General features: G+C 37.3%; 1 long non-coding RNA gene across 1 annotated transcript in view; it reads left to right on the forward strand.

Moving 5' to 3' along the window:
- The window catches only part of LOC143435605 (uncharacterized), an 80,761-nt gene that overhangs the window by 7,808 nt on the left and 47,386 nt on the right, over positions 1-25,567 (forward strand). The window contains exon 2 of the long non-coding RNA XR_013106075.1: positions 249-320. This is a non-coding gene — a long non-coding RNA (uncharacterized LOC143435605). The remainder of the gene's footprint in view (positions 1-248; positions 321-25,567) is intronic.

Consider the following 25,567-nt stretch of genomic DNA (forward strand, 5'->3'; position numbering starts at 1 on the left):
TTGTGAGCATTTTGGCATATCCTTCAAAAGAACTGTCTATGAAATGCTATCAACTTGCCAGGATCTAGAATTACCTAGGAGACAAGCCTCTGGGCACCCTTGTGATATATTATTCTGATTAGGTTCATTGAGATGGGAAAATCGACCTACTATGGGCAGCACCATTCTATGAACTGAGTGGAACCCTGGAGTAAAAGGAGGAAGACAGTGGTCATAAGCATTCATGGCTTTCTTTTTTATGACTGCAGGTGCCATGTGACAGCCACTTCAAACTTCTGTCAATATGTCTTCCCCACTGTAATGGATTGTACCTTCAAACGGTGAGCCAAAATAGACTATCCATTAAGTTGTTTTGGTCAGGGCATTTTATCAAGAAAAAGGGAAAGTAACTAGAACATAACCCATACCACCTATGTTCTCAAATTTGTGACTCTTTAATGTCTACTATGTCCATAGTGGTATTACTCTATTACATTTATAGTGCTATCAATTTGTGTTCTTAATTACTGTCTTAAAATAGCTTATGGTTTTGTTACATTTTCTGTTTAGTTCTTGATTTCATTTTTCACTTACTTCTGTGCTAATACTTATAAGCTCTTTATTCCACTTAATCTGAGTTTAGTTTGCCTTACTTTGTATAGGCTTTAAATGTTAATTTTAGATTTGTTTGATTTTCTATTATATGCATTCAGTATGGATTTTCATTTAAGTATTGTTTTTCTGAATCTCACAGGTTTTGATGATATATGTTTTTATTTCTATTTGATTCAAGAAATGTTAACTAACTTGTCACTTCTTTGATATAGGTATTATTTAATCTCGACATACTTGGGGTTTTTATAATCTACTATACCTTAATTACTTATTACCCAGACTGGCACCAAACACTTGGGCTTAAGTGATCCTCGTGCCTAAGCCTCCTGAATAGCTAAGATTATGGACATGTAGCACACATCATATCCTGTGTTATTGATACTAACTTAGTTCTGCTGTGATCTAAGACCAAATGTTATGTGATGTCTAGGTTGTTTTTTTTTTTTTTTTATTTTAAGGCTTGTTTTATAATCCAGAATGTATTTTTCCTGGTGAGTGTTCTGTATAAACTTGAAATAAATGAAAATGTCTATTGTCCATATCCAGCTTTGTCAGATTTTGGAATATTTAACTAATGGTAGAATGTCACTATTTGGAACGAGTCAGAGTTTGGATTTTGGAATAATACATTCATCCTGAAAATAACATTGTGAAATAGCCACCACAATCAAACTACATAACAAATCTATCATCTCAAGTGTTTCCCATTTCTTTGTGTAAGAGTACTGAGATTTATTTTCTTAGCAAGTTTCAAATGTACAGTAGAATATTACTTAAAATAACTATTACATTTTTTCAGAAGTTATTCATTTTGGATAAGTAAAAATTTTATGTACTTTGATAAAAAATATTCCCTGCTTCTCATTTCTTTCCGAGGCAAAACATGTTCTGGTTTGCTTTTGAAAATGTAGGAGATCCAGCCTGAGTACAACACAGGTGAATCTGGAAGATATTATCTTAAGTAATTAAGCTGAATACAGAAGGGAAAATGTTTCTTGCTTGCTTTTGTCTGGAATGTAGAATGGTTAGAATGTATATACTCCATTTTTTATTCACCTATCATAGACACTTGCATTATTTCTCTATCTTGGCTATTAACAATAATGAATGTAGGAAAGAATGCAGATGTCTCTATGATGTGCTGATTTCATTGTCTTTGGGTATGTCTCTAGAAGAGGAATTTCTGAATCACCTAATAGTTCAGTCTCAAATTATTTTTAATGAACTTTCATAGTTTTTCTTTAAGTTTCTTTTTTCCTACATCCTTAGCAACTTATGCTATCTGCTGATTTTTTTTTATACTAGCCATCCTAACAAGTATGAGGTAGTATCTCATTATGGTTTTGATTTGCATTTTCATGATTATTAGTGATACAGAGTTTTTTGTGTTTCCAATGGTCATTTGTATTTTTTTAAGAAGAAGATTAGTTTTGTTTTTAATTAGGTGTATGTGTTTGGGGGCGAGATGGTGCCCATGACTGTAGCTATGGGCAGAGGCTAGACAAAGATGTTGAATCCTCTGGATTTGGAGTTAAAGTTATTTGCTGCCTAACATGTGGGTAGTGGGAACTAAACTCAGATCCTCTGTAAAAGCAGTATGCAGTTTAATCACTGACCCATCTCTCCAGCCTTGATTTCTATGTTTCCTCTGTAAAAGCAGTATGCAGTTTAATCACTGACCCATCTCTCCAGCCTTGATTTCTATGTTTTCTTTAGGATAAAAAAGATTCTATTCAAGTTCTTTACCATTTTTAAAGATAACAATTGATTTTTAGATAATTTAGTAATTGTAGTTGCTTTTACTATTTGGGATTTAATGAGTCATCAGATGAATGTTTTCCAAGTATTTTTTTCTGTAGGTTGTTTTTCTGGTTTATTAATAATTTATTTTTTACATTTATTTTTTTTATTAAACCGTGTGTATGTGTGTCTACGTGCATGCACACATGTAGAGATCAGAAGACAATTTGTCTGATTCAGCTTTCTTCCTCTAACATGTGGATTCCAGGAATGGAACTCGGGTCATCAAGCCTGGCAGTAAGTGCCTTTATGCACTGAGCCTTCTCTGCAACCCCATTTCCTTTCTTACTCAGAACATTTTTAGTTTGATGTAATTCCACTTATTTATTTTCCTGTTATTTGATGCTCTATACAAAACATGACTGTAAAGCCTTTTCTAGGAAGTGCATAGTTTCATTATGGTACAGCTTGTGCTGCACTTGAGTTGATTTTTGTGAATAGCTTAAATGAGTTTCCTGGTTTATGTATGTAGATATTCAATTTTCTCAATATGATTTTTAGAGAAGTCTTTCCTTCCCACATTATGTACTTTTTAGCATCCTTTTTGGAAGATTAGTTATCGTATATGTATGAGTTTGCTTTGACTTCTTTCTTGTCCCATTGGCCAGCATGGCTGTTTAGATTCCTGTAGTTTTTCAATATAATTTGAAATTAGAAACTATAAAGTCATATTTTTTCCTGCTTTTTCAGGATTGTTTTTACGATTTGGAGTCTTATGTTTCTGTCTGAATTGTGGTTTAAGCATTTTTATTCTGCATTGGTAATTTCTTTGATTTAATTGTTTTATTTTGAACTTTTCATGAATGTATGCAGTGAAGTATTACCCTATCTCTACCCTACTCCCTTCCAATACCCCATATTTCCACAATATGTCCCTTTCCAACTTCATGTCTTTAGGTTTTTACAACAAAGCTCTGGAGCAGGGTTTTAAAAATATTATCATTCATTTCTTTATTGTTTAAACTTGGAAGAATTTCCTACTTGTTTATTATATCCACATCATGTCTACACCTTCACTTCTCTCACTTGCCCCCCCCATTTCCTCTCAAATTTATGACCTCTATAATTATTATTGTTATGGTAAATGGAGAGGACTGAGTCCCACAAGTTGTTCTCTGAATGCCATGTGTGCTATAGCATGCATGTACACACACACACACACACACACACACACACACACACACACACGCATGCGTACATCCTCCTGAGTCTGTGAGTCTAGTGTTGTTTAGTATGTGTATATATTTCAGGATGACCACTTGGGATTGTATAACCTTATCAGGGTTATACAGTCTTCCCTAGAGAAGACTGATTTTTCCCTCTCTCGGAAGCCATTAAATGACTGTAGCTGTTCATCTAGGAGTGAGGTTCTTGAGATTCTCCACAAAATTGTGTGGGAATGTCAACTTATATTGTCATTATGCGTATATCTTACTTAGGTAACCATACTGTTGACATTCCATGGGCAGAGTTTCCACATTATGCCTAAAGACACTATCTTACAGCAGATACTCCAGTCCTCTAGTTCTTACACTTTCTGTGCCTTCTTCTATGATGTTCTCGAGCCTTAAGTATAAGGGTTGTCAGTTGTGGTTGGGCACGCCATGGTCTGTCGTTCTCTGCATTTGACCAGTCGTGGGTTTCTGGAGCCTCTGTCTGTGGTAAAAAGAAACTTCTTTGATGAGAAGTAAGGACTACATTTATTTGTGTGTATAGGTATAATTTCTCAGGATGCAGATAGAAATTGGCAATTTTGTAGAGGCTGCACTGAATCTATAGATCTTCTGAGGCAGGATAGCTGATTTAACAATATTAATTTTTATAATTCTCAGACATAATATATGCAATCATTTATTTGTTTGTTTCTCTCTCAGTTTCTATTTTAGGTTTTTAAATTTTTCATTGGTTGTTCCTCTTAGGTATATTATTTTCACATTATTATAAAGTGGATTAGTTTCTCTATTAGCTAGGTCATTGCTAATATATAAACATATGTGTGATTTTATGTTGATTTCATACCCTGAAATTTTACAGAATTAAATGGCTTTAAATTGGATATTTTATTTATTTACATATCAAACATTATCCTTTTCCTGCTTTCCCTTTTGCAACCCCCCCATCAAATCCCCCCTTACACTGCATCAGTGAGAGTGCTCCTCCACCCACCCACCCACACCTACCTCACCACACTAGCATTCCTCTACACTGGGGCATCAAGCCTTCACAGGACCAAGGTCCTCCCCTTCCATCGATGCCAGATAAGGACCCTTCAACTCCTTCAGTTCTTCCCCTAACTCCTCCCTTGGGGCCCCTGTGTCAAACCAGTGGTTGGCTGTGAGCATCCTCATCTTTATTGGTCAGGATCTGGCAGAGCCTCTCAGGAGACAGCTATATCAGACTCCTGTCAACAAGCTCTTCTTGGCATCCTCAATAGTGTCTGGGTTTGATGACTGCATGTGGGATGGATCCCCAGGTTAGGTAGTCTTTAGATGGCCTTTCCTTCAGTCTCTGCTCCATTCTTTGTCCCTGTATTTCATTAGACAAAAGCAATTCTGGGTTAAAATTTTGGAGATGGGGGTGGCTCCATCCCTCAACCAGGGGGCAATGCCTAACCTCTGGATATGGTCTTGACAGGCTCTACCTCCTCTTTGTGGGGTATTTCAGCTAATGTCATCCCCATGGGGTCCTGAGAAGCTCTTGCTTTCCTGACATCTGGGACTTTCTGGTTGCTACCCCAATTTCCCATCCCCCATTGCTACATACCTCTGTTCAATTTCCAAACCTTCTATAGATCTGCATCTCTTCCCATACCGGATCTTCTTCTCTTTTTCCCCTCTCATTCTTCTCTTCCTCCCGAGTCCCTCCCACCCTTTACTTCCCTTATTTTGTTCCCCCTTTTAGTATGACTTATTCTTCTGTATTCCTTCCTCTTGAGTTTCATGTGGTCCAGGATTTGTATCATGGATATTCCATGCTCTTTGCCTAAAATGTACTTATCAGTGAGTACATACCATGTGTGTTCTTTTGTGACTGAGTTACCTCACTCAGGATGATATTTTCTAGTTCCATCTGTTTGCCTGTGAATTTCATGAAGTCATTGTTTTTAATAGTGGAATAGTACTCCATTGTGTAAATGTACATTTTCTAGATCCATTCCTCTTTTAAGGAATATCTGGGTTCTTTCCAGATTCTGGTTATTATAAATATGGCTTCTATGAATGAAGTGGAACATGTGTCCATATTACATGTTGGAACATCTTCTGGAGTAGTATATAGCTGGGTCCTCAAGTAATACTATGTCAAATTTTCTGAGAAACTGCCAGAATGATTTCCAGAGTGGTTATACCAGCTTGCAATCCCACCAACAATGGAGGAGTGTTCCTCTTTCTCCACATCCTTACCACCATTTTCTGTCACCTGAGTTTTTGATCTTAGCCATTCTGACTGGTGTGAGGTGGAATCTCAGGGTGGGTTTGATTTGCATTTCCCTGATGACTAAGAATTTTGAGCATATCTTTAGGTGCTTCTCTGCCATTCAAGTTTTCTCAGTCAAGAACTCTCTGTTTAGCTCTGTTCCCCATTTAAAAAATAGGGTTATTGTTCTCTGGAGTCTAACTTCTTGAGTTCTTTGTATATATTGGATATTAGCCCTCTATCGGATGTAGGGTTGGTAATGAGCTTTTTGTCCTATTGACAGTGTCCTTTGCCTTACAGAAGCTTTGCAATTTGATGAGGTCCCATTTGTCAATTCTTGATCTTAGAGCATAAGCCATTGGTGTTCTGTTCAGGAAATTTTTCCCTATGATCATGTGTTTCAGGCTTTTCTCCACTTTCTTTTCTAATAGATTCAGTGTATCTGGTTTTATGTGGAGGTCCTTGATCCACTTGGAGTTGAACTTTATACAAGGAGATAAGAATGGCTCAATTTGTATTCTTCTACATTTTGACTGAGAGTTGAACCAGCACCATTTGTTGAAAATACAGTCTTTTTTCCAGTGGATGGTTTTAGCTCTTTGTTAAAGATCAAGTGACCATAGGTATATGGATTCAACTCTGAGTCTTCAATTCTATTCCATTGATCTTCCTGCCTGTCTCTGTACCAATACCATACAGTTTTTATCACCATTGCTCTGTAATATAGCATGAGGTCAAGTATAGTGATTCCCCCATAAGTTCTTTTATTGTTGCAAATAGGTTTTGCTATCCTGTTTGTGTGTGTGTGTGTGTGTGTGTGTGTGTGTGTGTGTGTGTGTGTTATTCCTAATGAAATTGAGAATTGCTCTTTCTAACTCTGTGAAGAATTGAGCTGGAATTTTGATGGGGATTTTATTGAATCTGTAGCTTGCTCTTGGCAAGATGGCCATTTTTACTATATTAATCCTGCCAGTACATGAGCGTAGAAGATCTTTCCATCTTCTGAGGTCTTCTTCAATTTCTTTCTTCAGAGATTTTAAGTTCTTGTCATACATATCTTTCACTTGTTTGGTTAGAGTTACACCAAGATATTTTATATTATTTGTGACTATTGTGAACAGTGTCATTTCCCTAATTTCTTTCTTGGCCTGTTTATCCTTTGAGTAGAGGAAGGCTACTGATTTGTTTGAGTTGATTTTATATCCAGCCACTTTGCTGAAGTTGCTTATCAGGTTTAGTTGTTTTCGGGTGGAATTTTTGGGGTCATTTAAATATACTATCATATTATCTGAAAATAGTGATATTTTGACTTCTTCCTTTCCAATTTGTATCCCTTTGATCTCATGTTGTTGTCTAATTGCTCTGGCTAGAACTTCAAGTACTATATTGAATAGATAGGGAGAGTGGGCAGCCTTGTCTAGTCCCTGATCAGAGTGGGATTGCTTCAAGTGTGTCTCCATTTAGTTTGATGTTGGCTACTTGGTTTGCTGTATATTGCTTTTGCTATGTTTAGGTATGGGCCTTGACTTTCTGATCTTTCCAAGATTTTTTACGTGAAGGGATATTGAATTTTGTCAAATGCCTTTTCAGCATCTAATGAAATGAGCATGTGTTTCTTTTATAGTTTGTTTATATAGTGGATTACATTGACAGATTTCCGTATATTGAACCATCCCTGCATCCCTGGGATGAAGCCTACTTGATCATGATGTATGATCATTTTGATGTGTTCTTAAATTTGGGTTGTGAGAATTTTATTGAGTATTTTTGCATCAATATTCATAAGGGAAATTGGTCTGAAGTTCTCTTTGTTGGGTCTTTGTGTGGTTTTGGTATCAGCATAACTGTGGTTTCATAGAATGAGTTGGGTAGTTTTCCTTTTGTTTCTATTTTGTGGAATAGTTTGAAGAGGTATTCTTTGAAAGTCTGATAGAATTCTACACTAAACCCATCTGGTCGTGTACTTTTTTTTTTTTTTTTTGGTTGGGAGACATTTTATGACTACTTCTATTTCTTTAGGTGTTATGGGACAGTTTAGATGGCTTATCTGATCCTGGCTTCACTTTGGCACTTGGTATCTGTCTAGAAAAATTTCCATTTCATCCACGTTTTCCAGGTTTGTTGAATGTAGGCTTTTGTAGTAGAATCTGATGATTTTTTTTAATTTCCTCAGTTTCTGTTGTTATGTCTCCCTTTTTACTTCTATCTTTATTAATTTGGATACTGTCTCTGTGCTCTCTGGTTAGTCTGGCTAAGGGTTTATCTATCTTGTTGATTTTTCTTAAAGAACCAGTTCCCAGTTTTGTTGATATTTTGTTTAGTTCTTTCTGTTTCTACTTGGTTGATTTCAGCCATGAGTTTGATTATTTCCTGCTGTTTACTCCTCTTGGGTGCATTTGCTGCTTTTTGTTCTAGAACTTTCAGGTATGCTGTCACGCTGCTGGTATATGCTCTCTCCAGTTTCTTTTTGGAGGTACTCAGAGCTATGAGTTTTCCACTTAGCACTGCTTTCATTGTGTCCCATAAGTTTGGGACACATTTTCATTAAATTCTAAAAAGTCTTTAATTTCTTTCTTTATTTCTTCCTTGACCAAGCCATCATTGAATAGAGCATTGTTCAGCTTCCATGTGTATGTGAGCTTTCTGTTGTTTTTGTTGTTATTGAAGACCAGCCTTAGTCTGTGGTGATATGATAGGATGCCTGGGATTATTTCAATTTTCTTGTCTGTTGAGGCCTGTTTTGTGACCAATTATATGGTCATTTTTGGAGAAGGTACCATGAAGTGCTGAGAAGAAGGTATATCCTTTTGTTTTAGGATAAAATGTTCTATAGATATCTGTTAAATCTATTTGGTTCATAATTTCTGTTAGTTTCACTGTCTTTCTGTTTAGTTTCTGTTTCTATGATCTGTCCATTGATGAGAATGAGGTATTAAAGTCTCCCACTATTACTGTGTGAGGTGCAATGTGTGCTTTGAGCTTTGGTAAAATTTTTTTTTATGTATGTGGGTACCCTTGCATTTGGAGCATAGATGTTCAGAATTGAGAATTCATCTTGGCAGATTTTAACTTTGATGAGTATGAAGTGTTTTTCCTTATTTTTGATAACTTTTGGCTCAATGTTGATTTTATTCGATATTAGAATGGCTACTCCAGCTTGTTTCTTGGGACCATTTGCTTGGAAAATTCTTTTTCAGCCCTTTTTCTCTGAGGTAATCTATTCTTTGTAATTGAAGTGCATTTCTTATATGCCACAAAATGCTGGGTACTGTTTACATATCCAATGTGTTAGGCTATGTCTCTTTATTGGGGAATTGAGTCCATTGATGTTAAGAGATATTAAGGACTTGTGATTGTTGCTTCCTGTTTTGTTGTTATTGTTGTTAGAGATAGATTTATGATTGTGTGGCTATCTTGTTTTGGGTTTGCTGAAAGATTACTTTCTTGCTTTTTCTAGGGTGTAGTTTCTCTCCTTGCGTGGGAGTATTCCATCTATTATCCTTTGTACATCTGAATTTGTGGAAAGATATTGTGTAAATTTGCTTTTGTCATGGAATATCTTGGTTTCTTCATCTATGGCAATTGAGAGTTTTGCTGGGTATAATAGCCTGGGCTGGCATTTGTGTTCTCTTAGGGTCTGTATGACAAGTGTCCAGGATCTTCTGGCTTTTATAGTCTCTGGTGAAAAGTCTGGTGTAATTCTGATAGGTCTGCCTTTATATGTTACTTGACCCTTTTTCCTTACTGCTTTTAATATTCTTTCTTTGTTATGTGCATTTGATGTTTTGATTATAATGTGATGGGAGGAATTTCTTTTTTGATCCAGTCTATTTGGAGTTCTGCAGGCTTCTTGTATATTCTTTCTTTAGGTTAGGGAAGTTTTCTTCTATAATTTTGTTGAAGATATTTGCAGGCCCTTTATGTTGGCAATCTTCGCTCTCATCTATACCTATTATCTTTAGCTTTGGTCTTCTCATTGTGTCCTGGATTTCCTGGATGTTTTGGGTTAGGAGCTCTTTGCACTTTGCATTTTTGTTGACTGTTGTGACAATGCTTTCTATGGTATGTTCTGCACCTGTATTCTGTATTCTTGTATTCTGTTGGTGGTGCTTGTGTCTGTGACCCCTCATCTCTTTCCTAGGTTTTCTATTTCCAGGGTTGTCTCCCTTTATGGTTTTGGTATTGTTTCTATTTCCATTTTTAGATCTTCAATGGTTTTGTTCAATTTCTTCACTTGTTGGGTTATATTTTCTTGTAATTCTTTAAGGGATTTTTGTGTTTCATCTTTAAGAGCTTCTACCCGTTTACCTGTGTTTTCGTGTATTTCTTTAAGGGGGTTATTTATGTGTTGAGAGTAATATTTAAAATGGTGGCACCCAATCTGGCTTGTTTTTAAGCAGCTGCCATGTTCCTTACTATACAAGGCCTGAGGCCAAGAACTGCGCAGTGCTCCCACTGCTTTGCTCAGACCATGGCTCAGGCCAGCCAGAAACACTGGCCCTGGCACCCACAAGATACCATCATAGTGGCTAGATCAGTCAGTCCACCACGTTGTCCACAATGCTTGGCTGAGCCCAGATAATTTATATATATATATATATATATATATATATATATATATATATATATACATTCTGTCCATGTATTGTGATTATTATGTTATTTTCAGCCTCATTGTTGATGTAGTGTGTCGTATTTACTTACTATATAAAAAAAAAACACCTTTGGATCTCAGGGATAAGTCCTAGTAGGTTATGTTGTGCTCAAGGTGGGAGCAAATTCTCATCCAATGCACCTTGGGATGCAGTAACTTGAGAACAAGATATGCCACAAATGCAGGAAAAAATAATGGGTAAGAAAGAGAAAGAATCTAAGCAAATGGTATTCTAAATTAAAGATGGCTAGAGGCAGGACTTTAAATCTGAGGTGTAGAACTGTTGCAGCCCGTACTGCCCGTTCTGGTCCGAGGGTCAGGGTCTAGCAAGAGAGAGAGTGGGGATAAAGGGGAAGAGACGCGAAGAATGGAGACAAGACAGAGATTCTGATCAAGTCTCGTTTATTGAAGGGAATTCTGAGCTATTTATAGGCTTTTGCCACGTGCCTTGTAGGCGCGTGGATACCACGTGCCTTGTAGGTATTGATATGATGTAAGCCTTACAGGCGTCTATAGCGTGGACAGCACGTGAACTGCATGCCTTGTAGGCGTGACTACCACGTGCACCTTGCAGCTGGGGCCAGTAAACAGCAACACAAAATATGTGGGATATCAGAGTGTGCTTCAGCTGTTGTAGGCTATTGAAAACCAAATCTTTCGTCAGGATATATGGTTCCAGATGGCTGCAAAGTTGATCTAGCCGCTTTCTGCTAAAGTCGGCTCCCAACAGGTCCCCCTTTTTAAATTTTTTTCAAAAGGGAAGGCTGGGAAAACTTACAGAAACCGTGCCTGTCCTAGGTTGGAACAAAGGACCCCAGCCTCCCTTTCCCGTCCTTGGATACTCAACAGCCATTGGTTGAGCTCCTGTCTTAGGATGGTGAGGCCTCCCTTCTTTTAGGGGCAAGGGTCTCGGTATGCTCTCTTACCCGTCACTGACTATCCGGCTTAGCGTGTAAGTTAGGGGTTAATCCTCATCAGTCTTGATGACAGAGGTTTCAGAGTCCCCTACTTCCAGCCTGTAATAGTGGACCTGTATGGGTTTCATTTGAATAGTATCTCGTACAAAAGCCATCAGTTTGTTGAACCTTATTAACCCAAGAGACAAGAGACTTAGCAATGACTGAACAGTCAGTATAAAAGCAACACTCTTTTTTAAGGGTAACACATAACTCCCTCTATCAGAGGAGTAAAAAGTGTAAGCCTCTTCTATTCTGTTTATAAATGTCTTATATCAGAATCTAAATCTATATAAATACAAAACTGATCATAGCTTTGATCTAAAGAAAACTAAGGAAATCCCTGTTCCTGCTCTAGTCAATCTCAAACCCAAAAAACAACTATAGTAACTGTGGTAGTGGGTTTTCTCCTAATCTAAATTCCCACTAAATCTAAAACAATCTAGTTCCCCACTAAATCATAAGTCAGGGAATCAAGAGTCCAATAGAGCCACCCTGGAGATATGGGTGGTGATGTCTTCTTCAGCACTGATAACTTCCCAAGTCAGGTTTACTCGTTGATCTGTTCCAATTTGAAGGCAATTGTGAAGCATCTTTATGTTTCCTGTGAAGAAAAAATACGCTTCTCAGGGGGTTTCTCCTCCCTGGATTTGTTATTGTTGTCTATTTGTTTAATCAGTCTCTCTGGCAGCCAACGTGCAGCATCTGCAGTTTGGGAATATATGCAAACAGAACCTCTTCCCCAGATAAGCACTGGGTCTGGCCCATTCCAGGTTCCAGTTAATGGGTCTTTTCAGAGGACTGTTGCAAAAATTTTTTTTTGTATCAGGATGCCAGAATCTATCTGCAGCAGATTTTCCTTCAGAATATAAATTTAAAAAATTTAAAATGAAGAGTGCATGATGAAGGATATTTCTGGGGGATCCCTTGGTAGGGTACCATTCCCCCTTTTTAATTTTTTCAAATTGACATTTAATGGTTTGATGTGCCCTTTCTACTATACCTTGGCCCTGTGGATTATATGGAATACCCGTTTTGTGTAGTATTCCCAATCTTTCACAAAATTGGTGGTTAGGGACCACTGATCCACCCAGACGGGCGAGTCCCCTTTCTAGGTGATGGGATCTGCACAACGTCCTAGGGGTGCAGCTGAATCAGTAGCCCCCATCAAAAATACCCCAAGCCTCTTCTTTCATTGTTACCATAAACTTCAGTAGGATGAATAATTTCATCTTCACCTTTTCCTAATCCTTTGTCTGGGGAAAGCTCAGAGTTTACCATTTGAGCCATGATTACTTCATTAGGGCTGCACATAATCAATCCCAACTGGGATAACAGATCTCTGCCCCAGAGATTAATGGGAAGGCCTGAGATGACATAGGGTTGTATATTTCCTGTATTTCCTTTTTTATCTTTCCATGTTAGCACCTTAGAGCTTTGTAGTGGATTTTGACTTTGGCCAATACCCCTTAAATTGGTTAAGGTTGGGGTCAGAGGCCAGGTAGCAGGCCAATCACTTTGTTTTAGGATAGTCACATCAGCTCCTGTGTCAACCAAGCCTTGGAATGCCTTTCCATCTAGCCAGATTGTCATCATAGGTTTTTGTTTAACTATAGGCTGTACCCAGTATGCATCAGAGGAACCAAAACCTTGATTCCCTCTTTTAGGATTCTTATATTTGTGATTAGTAGGGTACAATGGAAGTAACAATAGTTGAGCTATCCTGTTTCCTGTAGGAATGGTGACTATGTCCTGAATTGCCTGCGCCATTACCTTAATCTCACCCTGATAATCATTATCTATAACTCCAGGAAAAATTTGTAATCCCTGCATAGTAGTACTGCTTCTTCCCACTATCAGGCCAAACACTTTTGGATAGAGTGGTCCAAACACTCCAGTGGGTAAAGCCTGAGGTCCCATTTCTGGGGTTAATACTGTGTGGGTGGCAGAACTGAGGTCCAGTCCTGCGCTTCCTGGTACCATCTCACAGAAGGACCTCTGCCTTGTGTAGCCACACTGTGCGTCCTGGAGACAGAGCAGAAATTAAGTAGAGAAACTGGCATGAAATGTGAGCAGGCATCTGCGGAGGGCACTCCTGTGGTGGACCATGAGGTGAGGAGGTTCACACAAGAAGACATGGCCAGAAACACGCGTGGTCAGAACAGTGTCCCAACATAGAACCAGAAACTCTGCTGAAGTTGTTTATCAGGTTTAGGAGTTCTCTCGTGGAAGTTTTAGGGTCACTTAAGTAAACTATCATATCATCTGCAAATAGTGAAATTTTGACTTCTTCCTTTCCTATTTGTATCCCTTTGACTTCCTTTGGGTGTCTAATTGCTCTGGCTAGGACTTCCAGTACTATATTGACTAGGTAAGGTGAGAGTGGCCAGCCTTGTCTAGTCCCTAATCTTAGTGGGATTGCTTCAAGTTTCTCTGCATTTAGTTTGATGTTGGCTACTGGCTTGCTGTATTATTGCTTTTACTATGTTTAGGTATGGGCCTTGAATTCCGGATCTTTCCAAGACTTTTAACATGAAGGGATGTTGAATTTTGTCAAATGATTTCTCAGCATCTAGTGAGATGATCATGTGGTTTTCTCTTTGAGTTTGTTTATATAGTGGATTACATTGATGGATTTCTGAATATTGAACTATCCCTGCATTCCTAGGATAAAGCCTACTTGATCATGATGGATGACTGTTTTGATGTGTTCTTGGATTTGGTTTGTGAGAATTTTATTGAGTATTTTTGCATCAATATTCATAAGAGAATTCATATTCATAGTTTTCTTTCTTTGTTGTGTCTTTGTGATGTTTAGGTATGAGCATAATTGCAGCTTCATAGAACGAATTGGGTATTGTTCCTTCTGTTTCTATTCTGTGGAATAGTTTGAAGAGAATTGGTATTAGGGCTTCCTTGAAGGTCTGATAGAATTGAGCACTAAAACCATCGGTCCCGGACTTTTTTTTTTTTTTTTTTTTTTTTTGAAGAGACTTTTAATGACTGCTTCTATTTCTTTAGGGGTTATAGGGCTGTTAAATGGTTTATCTGCTCCTGGTTTAATTTTGATACCTGGTATCTGTCTAGACAATTGTCCATTTCATCCACATTTTCCAGGTTTGTTGAATGTAGGCTTTTGTAGTAGGATCTGATGATTTTTTTTAATTTCCTCAGCTTCTGTTGTTATATCTCCCTTTTCACTTCTAACTTTATTAATTTGGATACTGTCTCTGTGCTCTCTGGTTAGTCTGGTTTATCTATCTTGTTGATTTTCTCAAAGAACCAGCTCCTGGTTTTGTTGATATTTTGTATAGATTTTTGTTTCTACTTGGTTGATTTCAGCCATGAGTTTGATTATTTCCTGCTGTCTACTCCTCTTGGGTGTATTTGCTTCTTTTTTTCTAAAGCTTTCATGTGTGCTGTCAGTTTGTTAGTGTATGCTTTCTCCAGTTTCTTTTTGTATGCACTTAGAGCTATGAATTTTCCTTTTAGTACTGCTTTAATGGAGTCCCACAAGTTTTGGTATGATGTGTCCTCATTTTTTCATTAAATTCTAAAAAGTCTTTAATTTCTTTCTTTATTTCTTCCTTGACCAAGTTATCATTGAGTAGTGCATTGTTCAGTTTCCATGTGTTTTTAGGCTTTCACTTGTTTTGTCATTATTAAAGACCAGCCTTAGTCCATGGTGGTCTCATAGGGTGCAAGGGATTATTTCAATCTTTTTGTATCTGTTGAGGCCTGTTTTGTGACCAATTATATGGTCTATTTTGGAGAAGGTACCATGAGGTGCTGTGAAAAAGGTATAATCTGTTGTTTTAGGATGAAATGTTCTATAGATATCAGTTAAATCCATTTGGTTCATAACTTCTGTTAGTTTCATTGTGTCTCTGTTTAGTTTCTGTTTCTATGATCTGTCCATTGCTGAGATTAGGGTGTTGAAATCCCCCACTATTATTGTGTGAGGTGCAATGTATGCTTTGAGCTTTAGTAAAGTTTCTTTTATGTATGTGGATGCCCTTGCATTTGGGGCATAAATGTTCAGAATTGAGAGTTCATCTTGGTAGATTTTTCCTTTGATGAATATGAAGTGTCCTTCCTTATCTTTTTTGATTACTTTTGGTTGAAAATCGATTTTATTTGATATTAGAATCACTACTCCAGCTTGTTTCTTGGGACCATTTGCTTGGAAGATTGTTTCCTATCCTGAGGTAGTGTCTGTCTTTTTCACAGAGGTGCATTTCCTGTATGCAGCAAAATTCTGGGTCGTATTTAATGTATCCAGTCTGATAGTCTATGTCTTTTTATTGGAGAATTGAGTCAATTGATATAGGAGATATTGAGGAAAAATGATTGTTGCTTCCTGTTATTTTTGTTATTAGAGGTGGAATTATGTTTATGTAGCTATCTTCTTTTGGGGTTGTTGGAAGATTACTTTCTTGCTTTTTCTAGGTTGTAGTTTCCCTCTTTGTGTTGGAGTTTTCAATCAGTTATCCTTTGAAGTGCTGGATTTGTGGGAAGATATTGTGTAAATTTGGTTTTGTTATGGAATATCTTGGTTTCTCCATCAATATTGATTGAGAGTTTTGCTGGGTATAGTAGTCTGGGCTGGCATTTGTGTTCTCTTAGGGTCTGTATGGTATCAGTCCAGGCTCTTCTGGCTTTTATAGTCTCTGGTGAGAAGTCTGGTGTAATTCTTATAGGTCTGCCTTTATATGTTAATTTACCTTTTTTGCTTACTACATTTAGTATTTTCTTAGTTTTGTACATTTGATGTTTCTATTATTATATGACAGGCGGTATTTCTTTTCTGGTCTAGTCTATTTGGAGTTCTGTAGGCTTCTTTCCCAATGGAGAAATTAGAGAGAAGAAGGAAGAAGCTGAAAGGGTTTGTGGCTCCATGAGGAGAGCAATAATACCAACCAACCAGAGCTCCCCAGGGTCAAAACCACCAGCCTGGGAGCACATAGGGAGGGACCCATGACTCCATCTGTACATATAGGGGAGGATGGCCTTGTTGGGCATAGGTGGGAGAGAAGATCCTTGGTCCCATGAAGGCTGAACACCAAGTAGGGGGGAATTCAAGGGTGGAGAGGGGGGAGTGGGGGATAGGTGGGGGCACATACTCATTGAAGCATGAGGAGGGGGGATGGGATAGGAGGTTCCTGGGTGGTGGGGGGAATGGGGTAAGGGGATAAAATCTGAAATGTAAATATAATATCCAATAATAATAAAAAAAAGAAAAAAACCCCAGAAACTCAGAGCCAGGGAGATTAAAAGCTTGGAAAAAAGCAAATACAAATGGATTAGTGTCAATATCAGCACCAACTGGGATGAGTAGTTGGTTCTGAGGGAAAGAATGTGAGAATGAGAGTATTCTTAGAAAGGTAGTCAGGTGGGTTAGGGATAATTATTAGAATACTGGCTATTGTGTACTGCTTGATTTTTTTTTATAAGCAAGGAAATGTGATTCTTAGAAAGATTCAAGGAGCAAGGAGAGAAGGGATGTCACCCTTTTCTAGATTAGGAGCACACTGATGTTGGGTTTACCTGAGGGGAAATTCTGCCGTATTTTTTGTTTTGTAGTAGCAGGAAAACTTCCATAATGACTCTTCTAGTTAATGCCTATTCAATTTCAGCAAGCCTTACAACTAATTATTGTAAGTAGGAGTCAAATAGTTCTCTCACTGTGTTTCTTGGTTTCTTATGTAAAGTTTCCCAGGCAGATAGAGAAATATAGGGTGACTTTGAAGAATATAGTGGGAGATATATTAAAACTGTTGAGTAAGAAGCAATTGGAACTCAGAAAGTATCTTAGTTAGGGTTTTACTGCTTTGAACAGACACCATGACCAAGGCAAGTCTTCTAAAGGACAGCATTTAATTGGGGCTGGTTTACTGGTTTAGAGGTTCAATCCCTTATCATCGAGATGGGAGCATGGCAGCATCCAGGTAGGCATAGTACACGAGGAGCTGAGAGTTCTACATGTTCATCTGTCTGGCTTCCAGAGAGCTAGGATGAGGTTCTTAAAGCCCACATCTACAATGACATACCTACTCCAAAAAGGCCACACCTAATCAACAGGGCTTTACCTTCTAATAGTGCGAATCCCTCAGCTGAGCAAATACAAATCATCACAGGAAGCTATCATGGCCTTCAATGGTCACAGACATTTTTGGCATGATTATATGATGGTGATATGTCTGAAAGAAAAGACAATATATTTCACTTATACCTCCCCTGGAATTTTTTAGGGAACTGTTTTATAGATCTTACTGACTGGACTGTATGCACATTTTTCTGATTACCGTGGGTCCTGTCAGTACTCTAGGATTCCTTACCAGTATGTGGAAGTTGTAGAAATGAAAGCCATTATTCTGAATCACTATTTGGGTAAATAGGGTGGTACAGTAATGTAAACAAAATTAGCGTGGCAAAGTAGAGCTAGCCATTTTGTTTAAGGAGTTATAACACTGCAGAAGAGCTTCCAGAACTTAAAGTACACTTTTTGCCTTGCCTGTTGGCTCACATGTACAGGTCTCACATGTAGGCAGAATATAGAGGACTCTGAGTAGTGCTTTTCAGGAACAAGATTTTAAATGTTGGTCAATTTCAACTTTTTATATTGATAGAAATAGAATACTACTTTGATGAATATTGAATGGCAGTACTAGTTCTGAAAGTCCACAGGAAATGACAAACAAAATTTCTTCAGTGCTGAGAGTTGAACCAGGGATTGCCACATGGTAGACATATACTCTATCACTGAGCTACATCCTTTGACCAAACCAGATCATCTGAATGAGAGTTTTATTGCTCCTAATATAGTTTTAGGATTTAGGAAGGTGAAAATTCAATGAAATGTTTTTATGAAGTCCAATGAAATAAAATTTCATAGAGAATTTAGTGGTTTAGATATGATGAGTAACACTTTGAGCCTTTCATGACTGCCATTCTGAAATTACCACTGATGTCATATGCTATAATATATATATATGTATATATGTATATATATATATATATATATATATATATATATATATATATATATTGCATGATGAATTTTGTACTCACCAGCCACTCTCGGAGTTTTGACCAGACTGTGGTGTTTGCTTAAGGTTGTATGCCAGAGCCACATTCCTGAAGTTCAATTTTCTGTTCAGGACATAGAATATTCATTAAATAATGGGGTTAGCTGTCAGTGGCAAGATGAGTAAGTATCTTGTATCAGATATTCCCCAAGATGACCCATAGGTTTGGTGATTTGCTAGACTCACAGGACTCAGCATAACATTTTTATTGCTAGATACAAGTTATTGTAATGGCTTAGTGAAGTTGGATCTTAGGGGAAATAAAACACAGCTAGATCCTGGAGAACTCCCTGTACAGGCTTTGTGTGCTTCCTTCCCTTTATGAAGGATTATGCAAAGTACACTTTCCTCCAGCAGTGAAAATACAGCAACACATGCGAAATGTTTTCTACCATGGAAGCCTATTAGAAACTCAGCACCCCAGATTTTTATTAGTGACTAATTACATAAGTGCTCTGCCTGGTTCATACCAAAATGCCAAACTCCCAGACGGAAGGCAGGTGTTCAGCTTAAACCACATTGCTTGTGCAGATAGTCTATGCACAGTGTGCTACTCTCATCAGTTAACTGTTGACTGGGAGGATTCCAAGAACCAAGTTCTCAAGATGTCAGCCAACTTTGTAAGCATGCCCTTTTAAGGATAACCATCTCGGGTCTGGTATATTAATTCTTTAATATGCACCATTCTTCCTCTGTCTTAGAATTAATATTGAGAATAAGGTTGTTCCCAGGTCAGATAATCACACATGATCAGATTCTTCTGTTATTTCCAAACATTTAGGGGCCTGTTTTTTTATTCCAAGTGTACAGGAAAAAGAAAAATTACAATATTTAAAAAAGAAATCTACCTCGCTTGGCATACATACACTTGAGTTTTTTTGATGTCCTAAAGTGGCATGGTTGTTCGACTTATGAGAGTTATTAACCCTTTAAGGTAATATATCCATGCCTTGAAAATTGGTTTCTTTTTTATCACATTGAGTAGTTGCCTTTAACCATGACCAGCCTTTTTGGAGAATTAGGGACAGAGTACATATATGTTAGAGAGGTAGCTGATGTTTACTCATTGGCTCTTTTCAGAAGTATTTTTTATTTTTTGAGATTATAACATAATTGCCCAATAACCATAGGATAAAACATTTTACAAAATCAAATCAAAAGAGAGAGAGAGAGAGAGAGAGAGAGAGAGAGAGAGAGAGAGAGAAAGAGAGAGAGATATTTCAATATTATACCCTCTGGGGTTATATATATGTGGATGTATGCCAAGATTGGACATGAGGAAGGTATGTCATGGTTTTCTGTGCTCTCACAGAGCTATGTAGTGCCCAATTCATTATGTAAATAATGGAGTTCCAATTTTATTTGAAAGGATAATTTTATTGTGAGGGCACAAAAAGAGAATCAGGGACAGAGGAAGAGTTGGCTGGAGTAAAAGGTTGGATTTGGGTAGGTCAGTACTAGAAAGTTTTCGGTTCTGTATTTCTTACCTCCTAAGGACAGCTTATGACATGAGCCTTATGAAAGGATGTGGATGAAACCATCAGCAACAACCAGCAACTCCAGAATTCTCAACTTCCTTGGTTATTTTGAGGAATTCTCAGTATATTTCTGAGTAATTTTTGAGACTTTCTGTGCAATCACATTGCTCAACAAACGGCTCAAGGACTATTATTTCATGCTCTTAAAATCAAATTCCTCAAGGTTGATGGAGAGGCAGTAGTTGCTGTAATTGGTCTAAAATCAAGAGTGTGATTTACTTTTAACTTAGACGTCAATTAGAGCTTCTCTTCCATTGGGAATTTAGTTAAATATAGCTTGGTTCCTCAATTTCACAACCTGTACAGTCCCTGTATCCCGTTTCATGATTTCTTTGAATGTTCAGTCATGTCTCTTTGCTACTGAGAGGACAAAAATAGATGTTAGTAGTTGTCAAAGGCTAAGACTAGACAGAATTATAAGGAGGAATGAGAGGGGCCATTGATGTGCATGGAGTTATTCGGGTAGGGAGGATGAAAATGGTCTGAAACTGATGGTAGTGATGGGTAAGCTACTCTGAGTTTACAAAATAACATTGAAATGGGCAAATTATATGCTGTTTGAATCATATCCCTATAAAGCTGTTATTTTTTTTAATAAGTAACGGTATCTATGAGTTTATTAGTGTGTGTTTTTTTCCAATTTACTGCCAGAAGAGCTGTGGCAGTTTGCCTTGCAACCATCAGTGTATGAGAGTTCCTATTTCCTCAGAGCCTCTGAATGTGTTGTGATGGTTAGGTTTGGTTTGTTTTTTGCCAGTCTGATAAGTGAGAAATAGTGTCTCTGTACATTTTTAACCTTGCATTTTCAAATTTTTGAGTGTGCTTTTTTATTGGATATTTTATTTACATTTCAGATGCCATCCCCTTTCCCCATTTCCCCTCCCTAGAAAACCCCTATCCCATGCCCCCTTTTCCTTTTTGCTTTTATGCATTTTTAAAATGTTAATCAAATGCTTTATAAGTTTGGTAATGCTCAATCAGAAGTGTAACCCAATACCCAACCTAGATATATAAACTATCTTTGACTGGTGGAGACCTGTGAACATCTGCCTCCATGCCCCCTCTCTCTTTCTCTCTCTCATCACCTAGCTTCTCCTCTCCTTCATCTCCTCTCCTTACTCCATCTCTTCCTCTCGGTACTCCTTCCCCCTTAGTTCCTCCTACACATCACCCTTCCTGTTAAAATAAAACTTTTCTCTCAAAATACAATTAGAGCATAATTATGTCAATTTGTACCAGTGAGGTACAAGATAGTCCTAATACCCAGTCCATCATTTTGTTGACTAACCAGAACCTCTGTCATCTGTCCTAACTAAAACACTCAGTTCCGAACCTGGCTTTTTTCTTGGCTTTAGAATGAATGTCAGCTGAAAACCATCCACTCAGATCTTTTCTCTCAAGGTAAATAGCCAGGATTGGCTATGAGACTATAGGTCTTGTGGATTATTTATTATTATTATTATTTATTCATATCTTTCCCCAACTATTCTATTGGTTTGGTTTGCTCAGTTCTTAGGAGTTCTTTATATGTTAGGTATATCAGCCCTTGTCTGTTAGTGCCTGTACTTCTATATGAGATATGATTGATTCTCTGCTCTGGTACTTTATCCACTTACACACCATTTTCCCTTTGTTATTGGAAATGGCTCAAGTGCTTAGCATAGACTTATTTGAATGAAGTAGAACTTTCCATCACCGTGTCATGTTTTTTCATCCATGCTTCTGTGGAGCTCTGCCAATACTAGGATGGAGGTCAGTAAAACAGGCAGGTGCACTATCCCAGGAGATCTGGAAAGGCTTTGCTTTTAAGAGTCTGCTATGCATTTTTTTTTTTTTTTACATCTCCTCCATTCCAAAGAGGTGAACCCAATTTTACAATGGTTTTCTCCCCATCTCCAATGCTAAAAATTGGCAGATCACCCTCTTTTTACAGTAAGGCTTTATGTTTTGATAGTCATTCTTTAGAAGGCAGTGAAACTACTATTGTGTTTCCTGGGCTGTAGATCAGCTTAAGAAAGAAAAGCCATAAGGCTTTTGTTTTGAAACATTCTTATCTGTTCTTGTCAAGTTCTTTCTGGCACCCTTATTAATTTTCCTTTTGGAATGAACCTAGATTATTATTGTTTTTTTGGCTGGCCTTTGATGGCCTGTAGCTGCCTTCTTCTTGACAGTTTGGAAGTTTCTTTAAAAACTAAACATGCAATTACTGTATGCTGTGCTTTGAACCTGTCTCAAAAAACTCATTTTGAAATTTAATTGTCATTCTAACAGTGTTGAAAGGTATGACCTTTAAGAGCTGATTTGGCCAAAAGGCTCTGTTCTAGTCCATGGATTAATGCCACCATCACAGGAGGAGTTTAGTTATTGAAAGCGGGGGGCGGGGAGAGGGAGATATGCACAGCCTGTTTTTTTGCATGTCTTTGATATGATTCCTACTATTCCAACATTTTAGGAAACATGTTAGGAAGGTACAAAGATCCTCATGAAATGTGCGTGCTATGCTTGTTAATGTCTCAGTCCCTAGAATTATAAGCCAAGTAAATTTCTGTTCATTTTAAGTTACCAGTGTTATGTTTTTCTTTTATAGTAACAGAAAATGGATTAAGACACCATAGGATGCAGAAATTGAATTTTGTGACAGTATATCAGATAAATGAAAATGTATGCCCCAGCATTAAATTGTACATGAACATTCACGGTGGTTTTTTTTTTTTTTTTCATACTAACTAAAAAGTGACAAGAATGTAGAATCCCTTCGATAAATTAGTGGCTAAACAAAGTATAGTGCATGCATTCCCAAAGGCATTGTGCTGTATTTTTTAATGCCAGTCTCACAATGTTGGATAGAGTATTTTTTTTGTATAGTTTTCTTAAAAAGACCAAAATAGAGGTTGAATAGATGGCTTAATGATTAAGAGCTCTTAATACTCTTCAAGAGGACCTGAGTTCAAGTTCCCTGCACCCACATCAGGTGGCTTACAACCACCTATGTTCCTTTCTGGATCCAGAGGGTATCTATATATACATACCTTGCCACCCACATATATACATACTTTTAAAATAATAACTTTTTATAATATTTTAATTTATATTAGTAAAAGCTTGAAAGATAGCAAGCAACTAAAAGTGAGCCAAAAGACTAAGGACAGGAAGAGTTCAGTGTAGCCTGGGCAGTTTTTAGACGTTATTATGAAACTTGTAGGAATTACAAACTGATTTGATTGACAGAAGAAAATACTTTGCTACTAAGTTTTATTTGAAAGGACGCTTCTGGTCTGTGTTGTACATAAGATGTAAACCACACAAAAATGTAGCACAGTAGGGCTTTAAATACATTTGTTAGCAAATTTCTATCTTGTGTCAGAATGGAAGTTCTAAAATACAGGCCCTGAGACTGAATGGCAGAACTAGCCACGTCAAAATCTTCAAACCTGTAACCACCTGAAAAGTCTGCTAATATGTGCTATGTGCCAGATTTCCACAACAATAATAATTGACACATAGGGACTATTTACCATATGCTAGGCTCCGTTTTAATGTGCTTTGTGTGTACTGTTTATCTAATGTCAAAAAAAAAAAAACCCTCTCAGACTGTAGTATTTTTGAGATACAAAAACTAATACATTGACTTGCTTACATTCACACAGAAAGTAAATGTTTGGGCCAGCACTCAAACATTAGGCAGCTAACTCCATGGCCTAAGCTCATGAATGTTATGTTGTGTAACCTCTTAAGAAACCATGGCTCCTTGAATACAGGTAAGTAAAAAGAAACATCTCCTAGTAGATTTCTCTGACTTGACTATTTCCATTCAATTGTTTCTCTTTTCTGTTTTACCTGCAGCTATAATTAATGTTACTTTTAATCCTGTTTGCCTATGGTTAAATACTATCTTGCTACCAACTCCTTTATAGTCAATTGGAAGCAAATATCTTCCTAGTAGAAGTCTTCATGTGTCATTACAAGTAGATTGTGTGGCCCCTTTGGTAACTCTTTCTTAGTTTATCTTAATATGGAACTCTGTGGTTATCTATTTCAGAGATAGAAACTGAGCAGGGCTGATGGATTGCAGATTTTCTTTCCACTAAAGTTAGTTTATAGGTGTGAGGAGAGAGGAAATATGGTTAAGACCCAGGCATATAACAGGAATCTAGGAGGAAATAGATAGTTTTGCTGAATGAAGACTATGCCAGAAAAATTACAGCCAAGAAACCAAATCTACCTCATTGCCAATTTTATAAATTTCAAGGGACATAGCCATACCTGTTAATTTTCTTATTGCCTACAGATGATTTTTTATGACAAGAGTTAGATAGCTGTGATAGACTGAATAGCCTACAAATCTGTGGTATCTTCTGTTTAAGCACTCTACAGAAATGTTTTTTATCAATGCTCAGTACATGAAATGAAGTGTTTTACATGACTGGAAGTTGCTGTGCATGTAAATGCACAGTTTGAATCTGTCTCGTTTTACATGGTGACATTTAAAGTACTAAGAAGAATCTAGATGTTTGTGCCAGAGAAGAAGTTATCAAAATGGTATAATAGAGGACTTAGTACAAATAAATAAAAGAGCCTGACTTTCAGAGACTACAATGAGATGGGCTATCAAGGAGCAGATGGGGAGTTTGTGTGCCTGTGCATCTTAACGAGAAACCATGTCTATTCTAAACAACTAAGAGGACAGAGGAATGGGACCTTAACTCTGTTTGAGATAAATGTAATACATGGATATTCTTCATGAGTTCACAATAAAGAAAAAGACAGAGGGAGGATGGAAATGATAAATAGAGATAATTCAGTGACAGGATAGGATAGAGGAGTAAATTGTGATTCATGGTTTCTGTGGAAGCCTTTAGGGAAAAGTAAGATTTGAACATGATTTGAATGTAGGAGACCATGACTTTAAGCTAGAGGCTTGAGCTTGAATCTTGAATCCATTAGGAAAAAAAGTTTTAAAGCTAAGCTTCTTGGTCATAAATCAAGCTTTGCCACCTAAATATTTAGAAATGTTATTTCTCTGAGCTTCAATTTCATCATATGTAAAATTGAGATATAATAAAAATTTGTTATAGTTAAATGTGTTAATTATGTAAAGGCCATAGAATAGTGTGTGGGAGTTAGTAATGAATCTGTACAGAGAAATGCTAGGAAACTAGGTGAACTTATCTATAAATAGTTTCTGTAGGTATATTGAAGATGGAACTGGAGTTTCAGAGTCTGTTGTAGCTGGAACACATATGGGAGAGACCTCTTCTGTGCTAAAATAAGATGAAGAGTTAAACATTGGTGATCCTTGCCTGTTTAGTTAAGACTTAGTTTTTTAAAGTTTATGTTAGAAATTGAACAAGTAATAATTTTCTTCAAAGTCCAGAAGATTGCCTGGCTTAGCAAAACTACACATGTATTCACTAAATAAATTTATTAAATGAGTGCATGAGATTTGGAATAGTGGAGTGTTATATTAGTTTATGTTTATGTACTAGACAGGTGACTCTCTGGAAGTGATGAAATCTTGATGAT

The sequence above is a fragment of the Arvicanthis niloticus genome, chromosome X, assembly GCF_011762505.2.
Source record: "Arvicanthis niloticus isolate mArvNil1 chromosome X, mArvNil1.pat.X, whole genome shotgun sequence".
NCBI classification, from domain to species: domain Eukaryota; kingdom Metazoa; phylum Chordata; class Mammalia; order Rodentia; family Muridae; genus Arvicanthis; species Arvicanthis niloticus.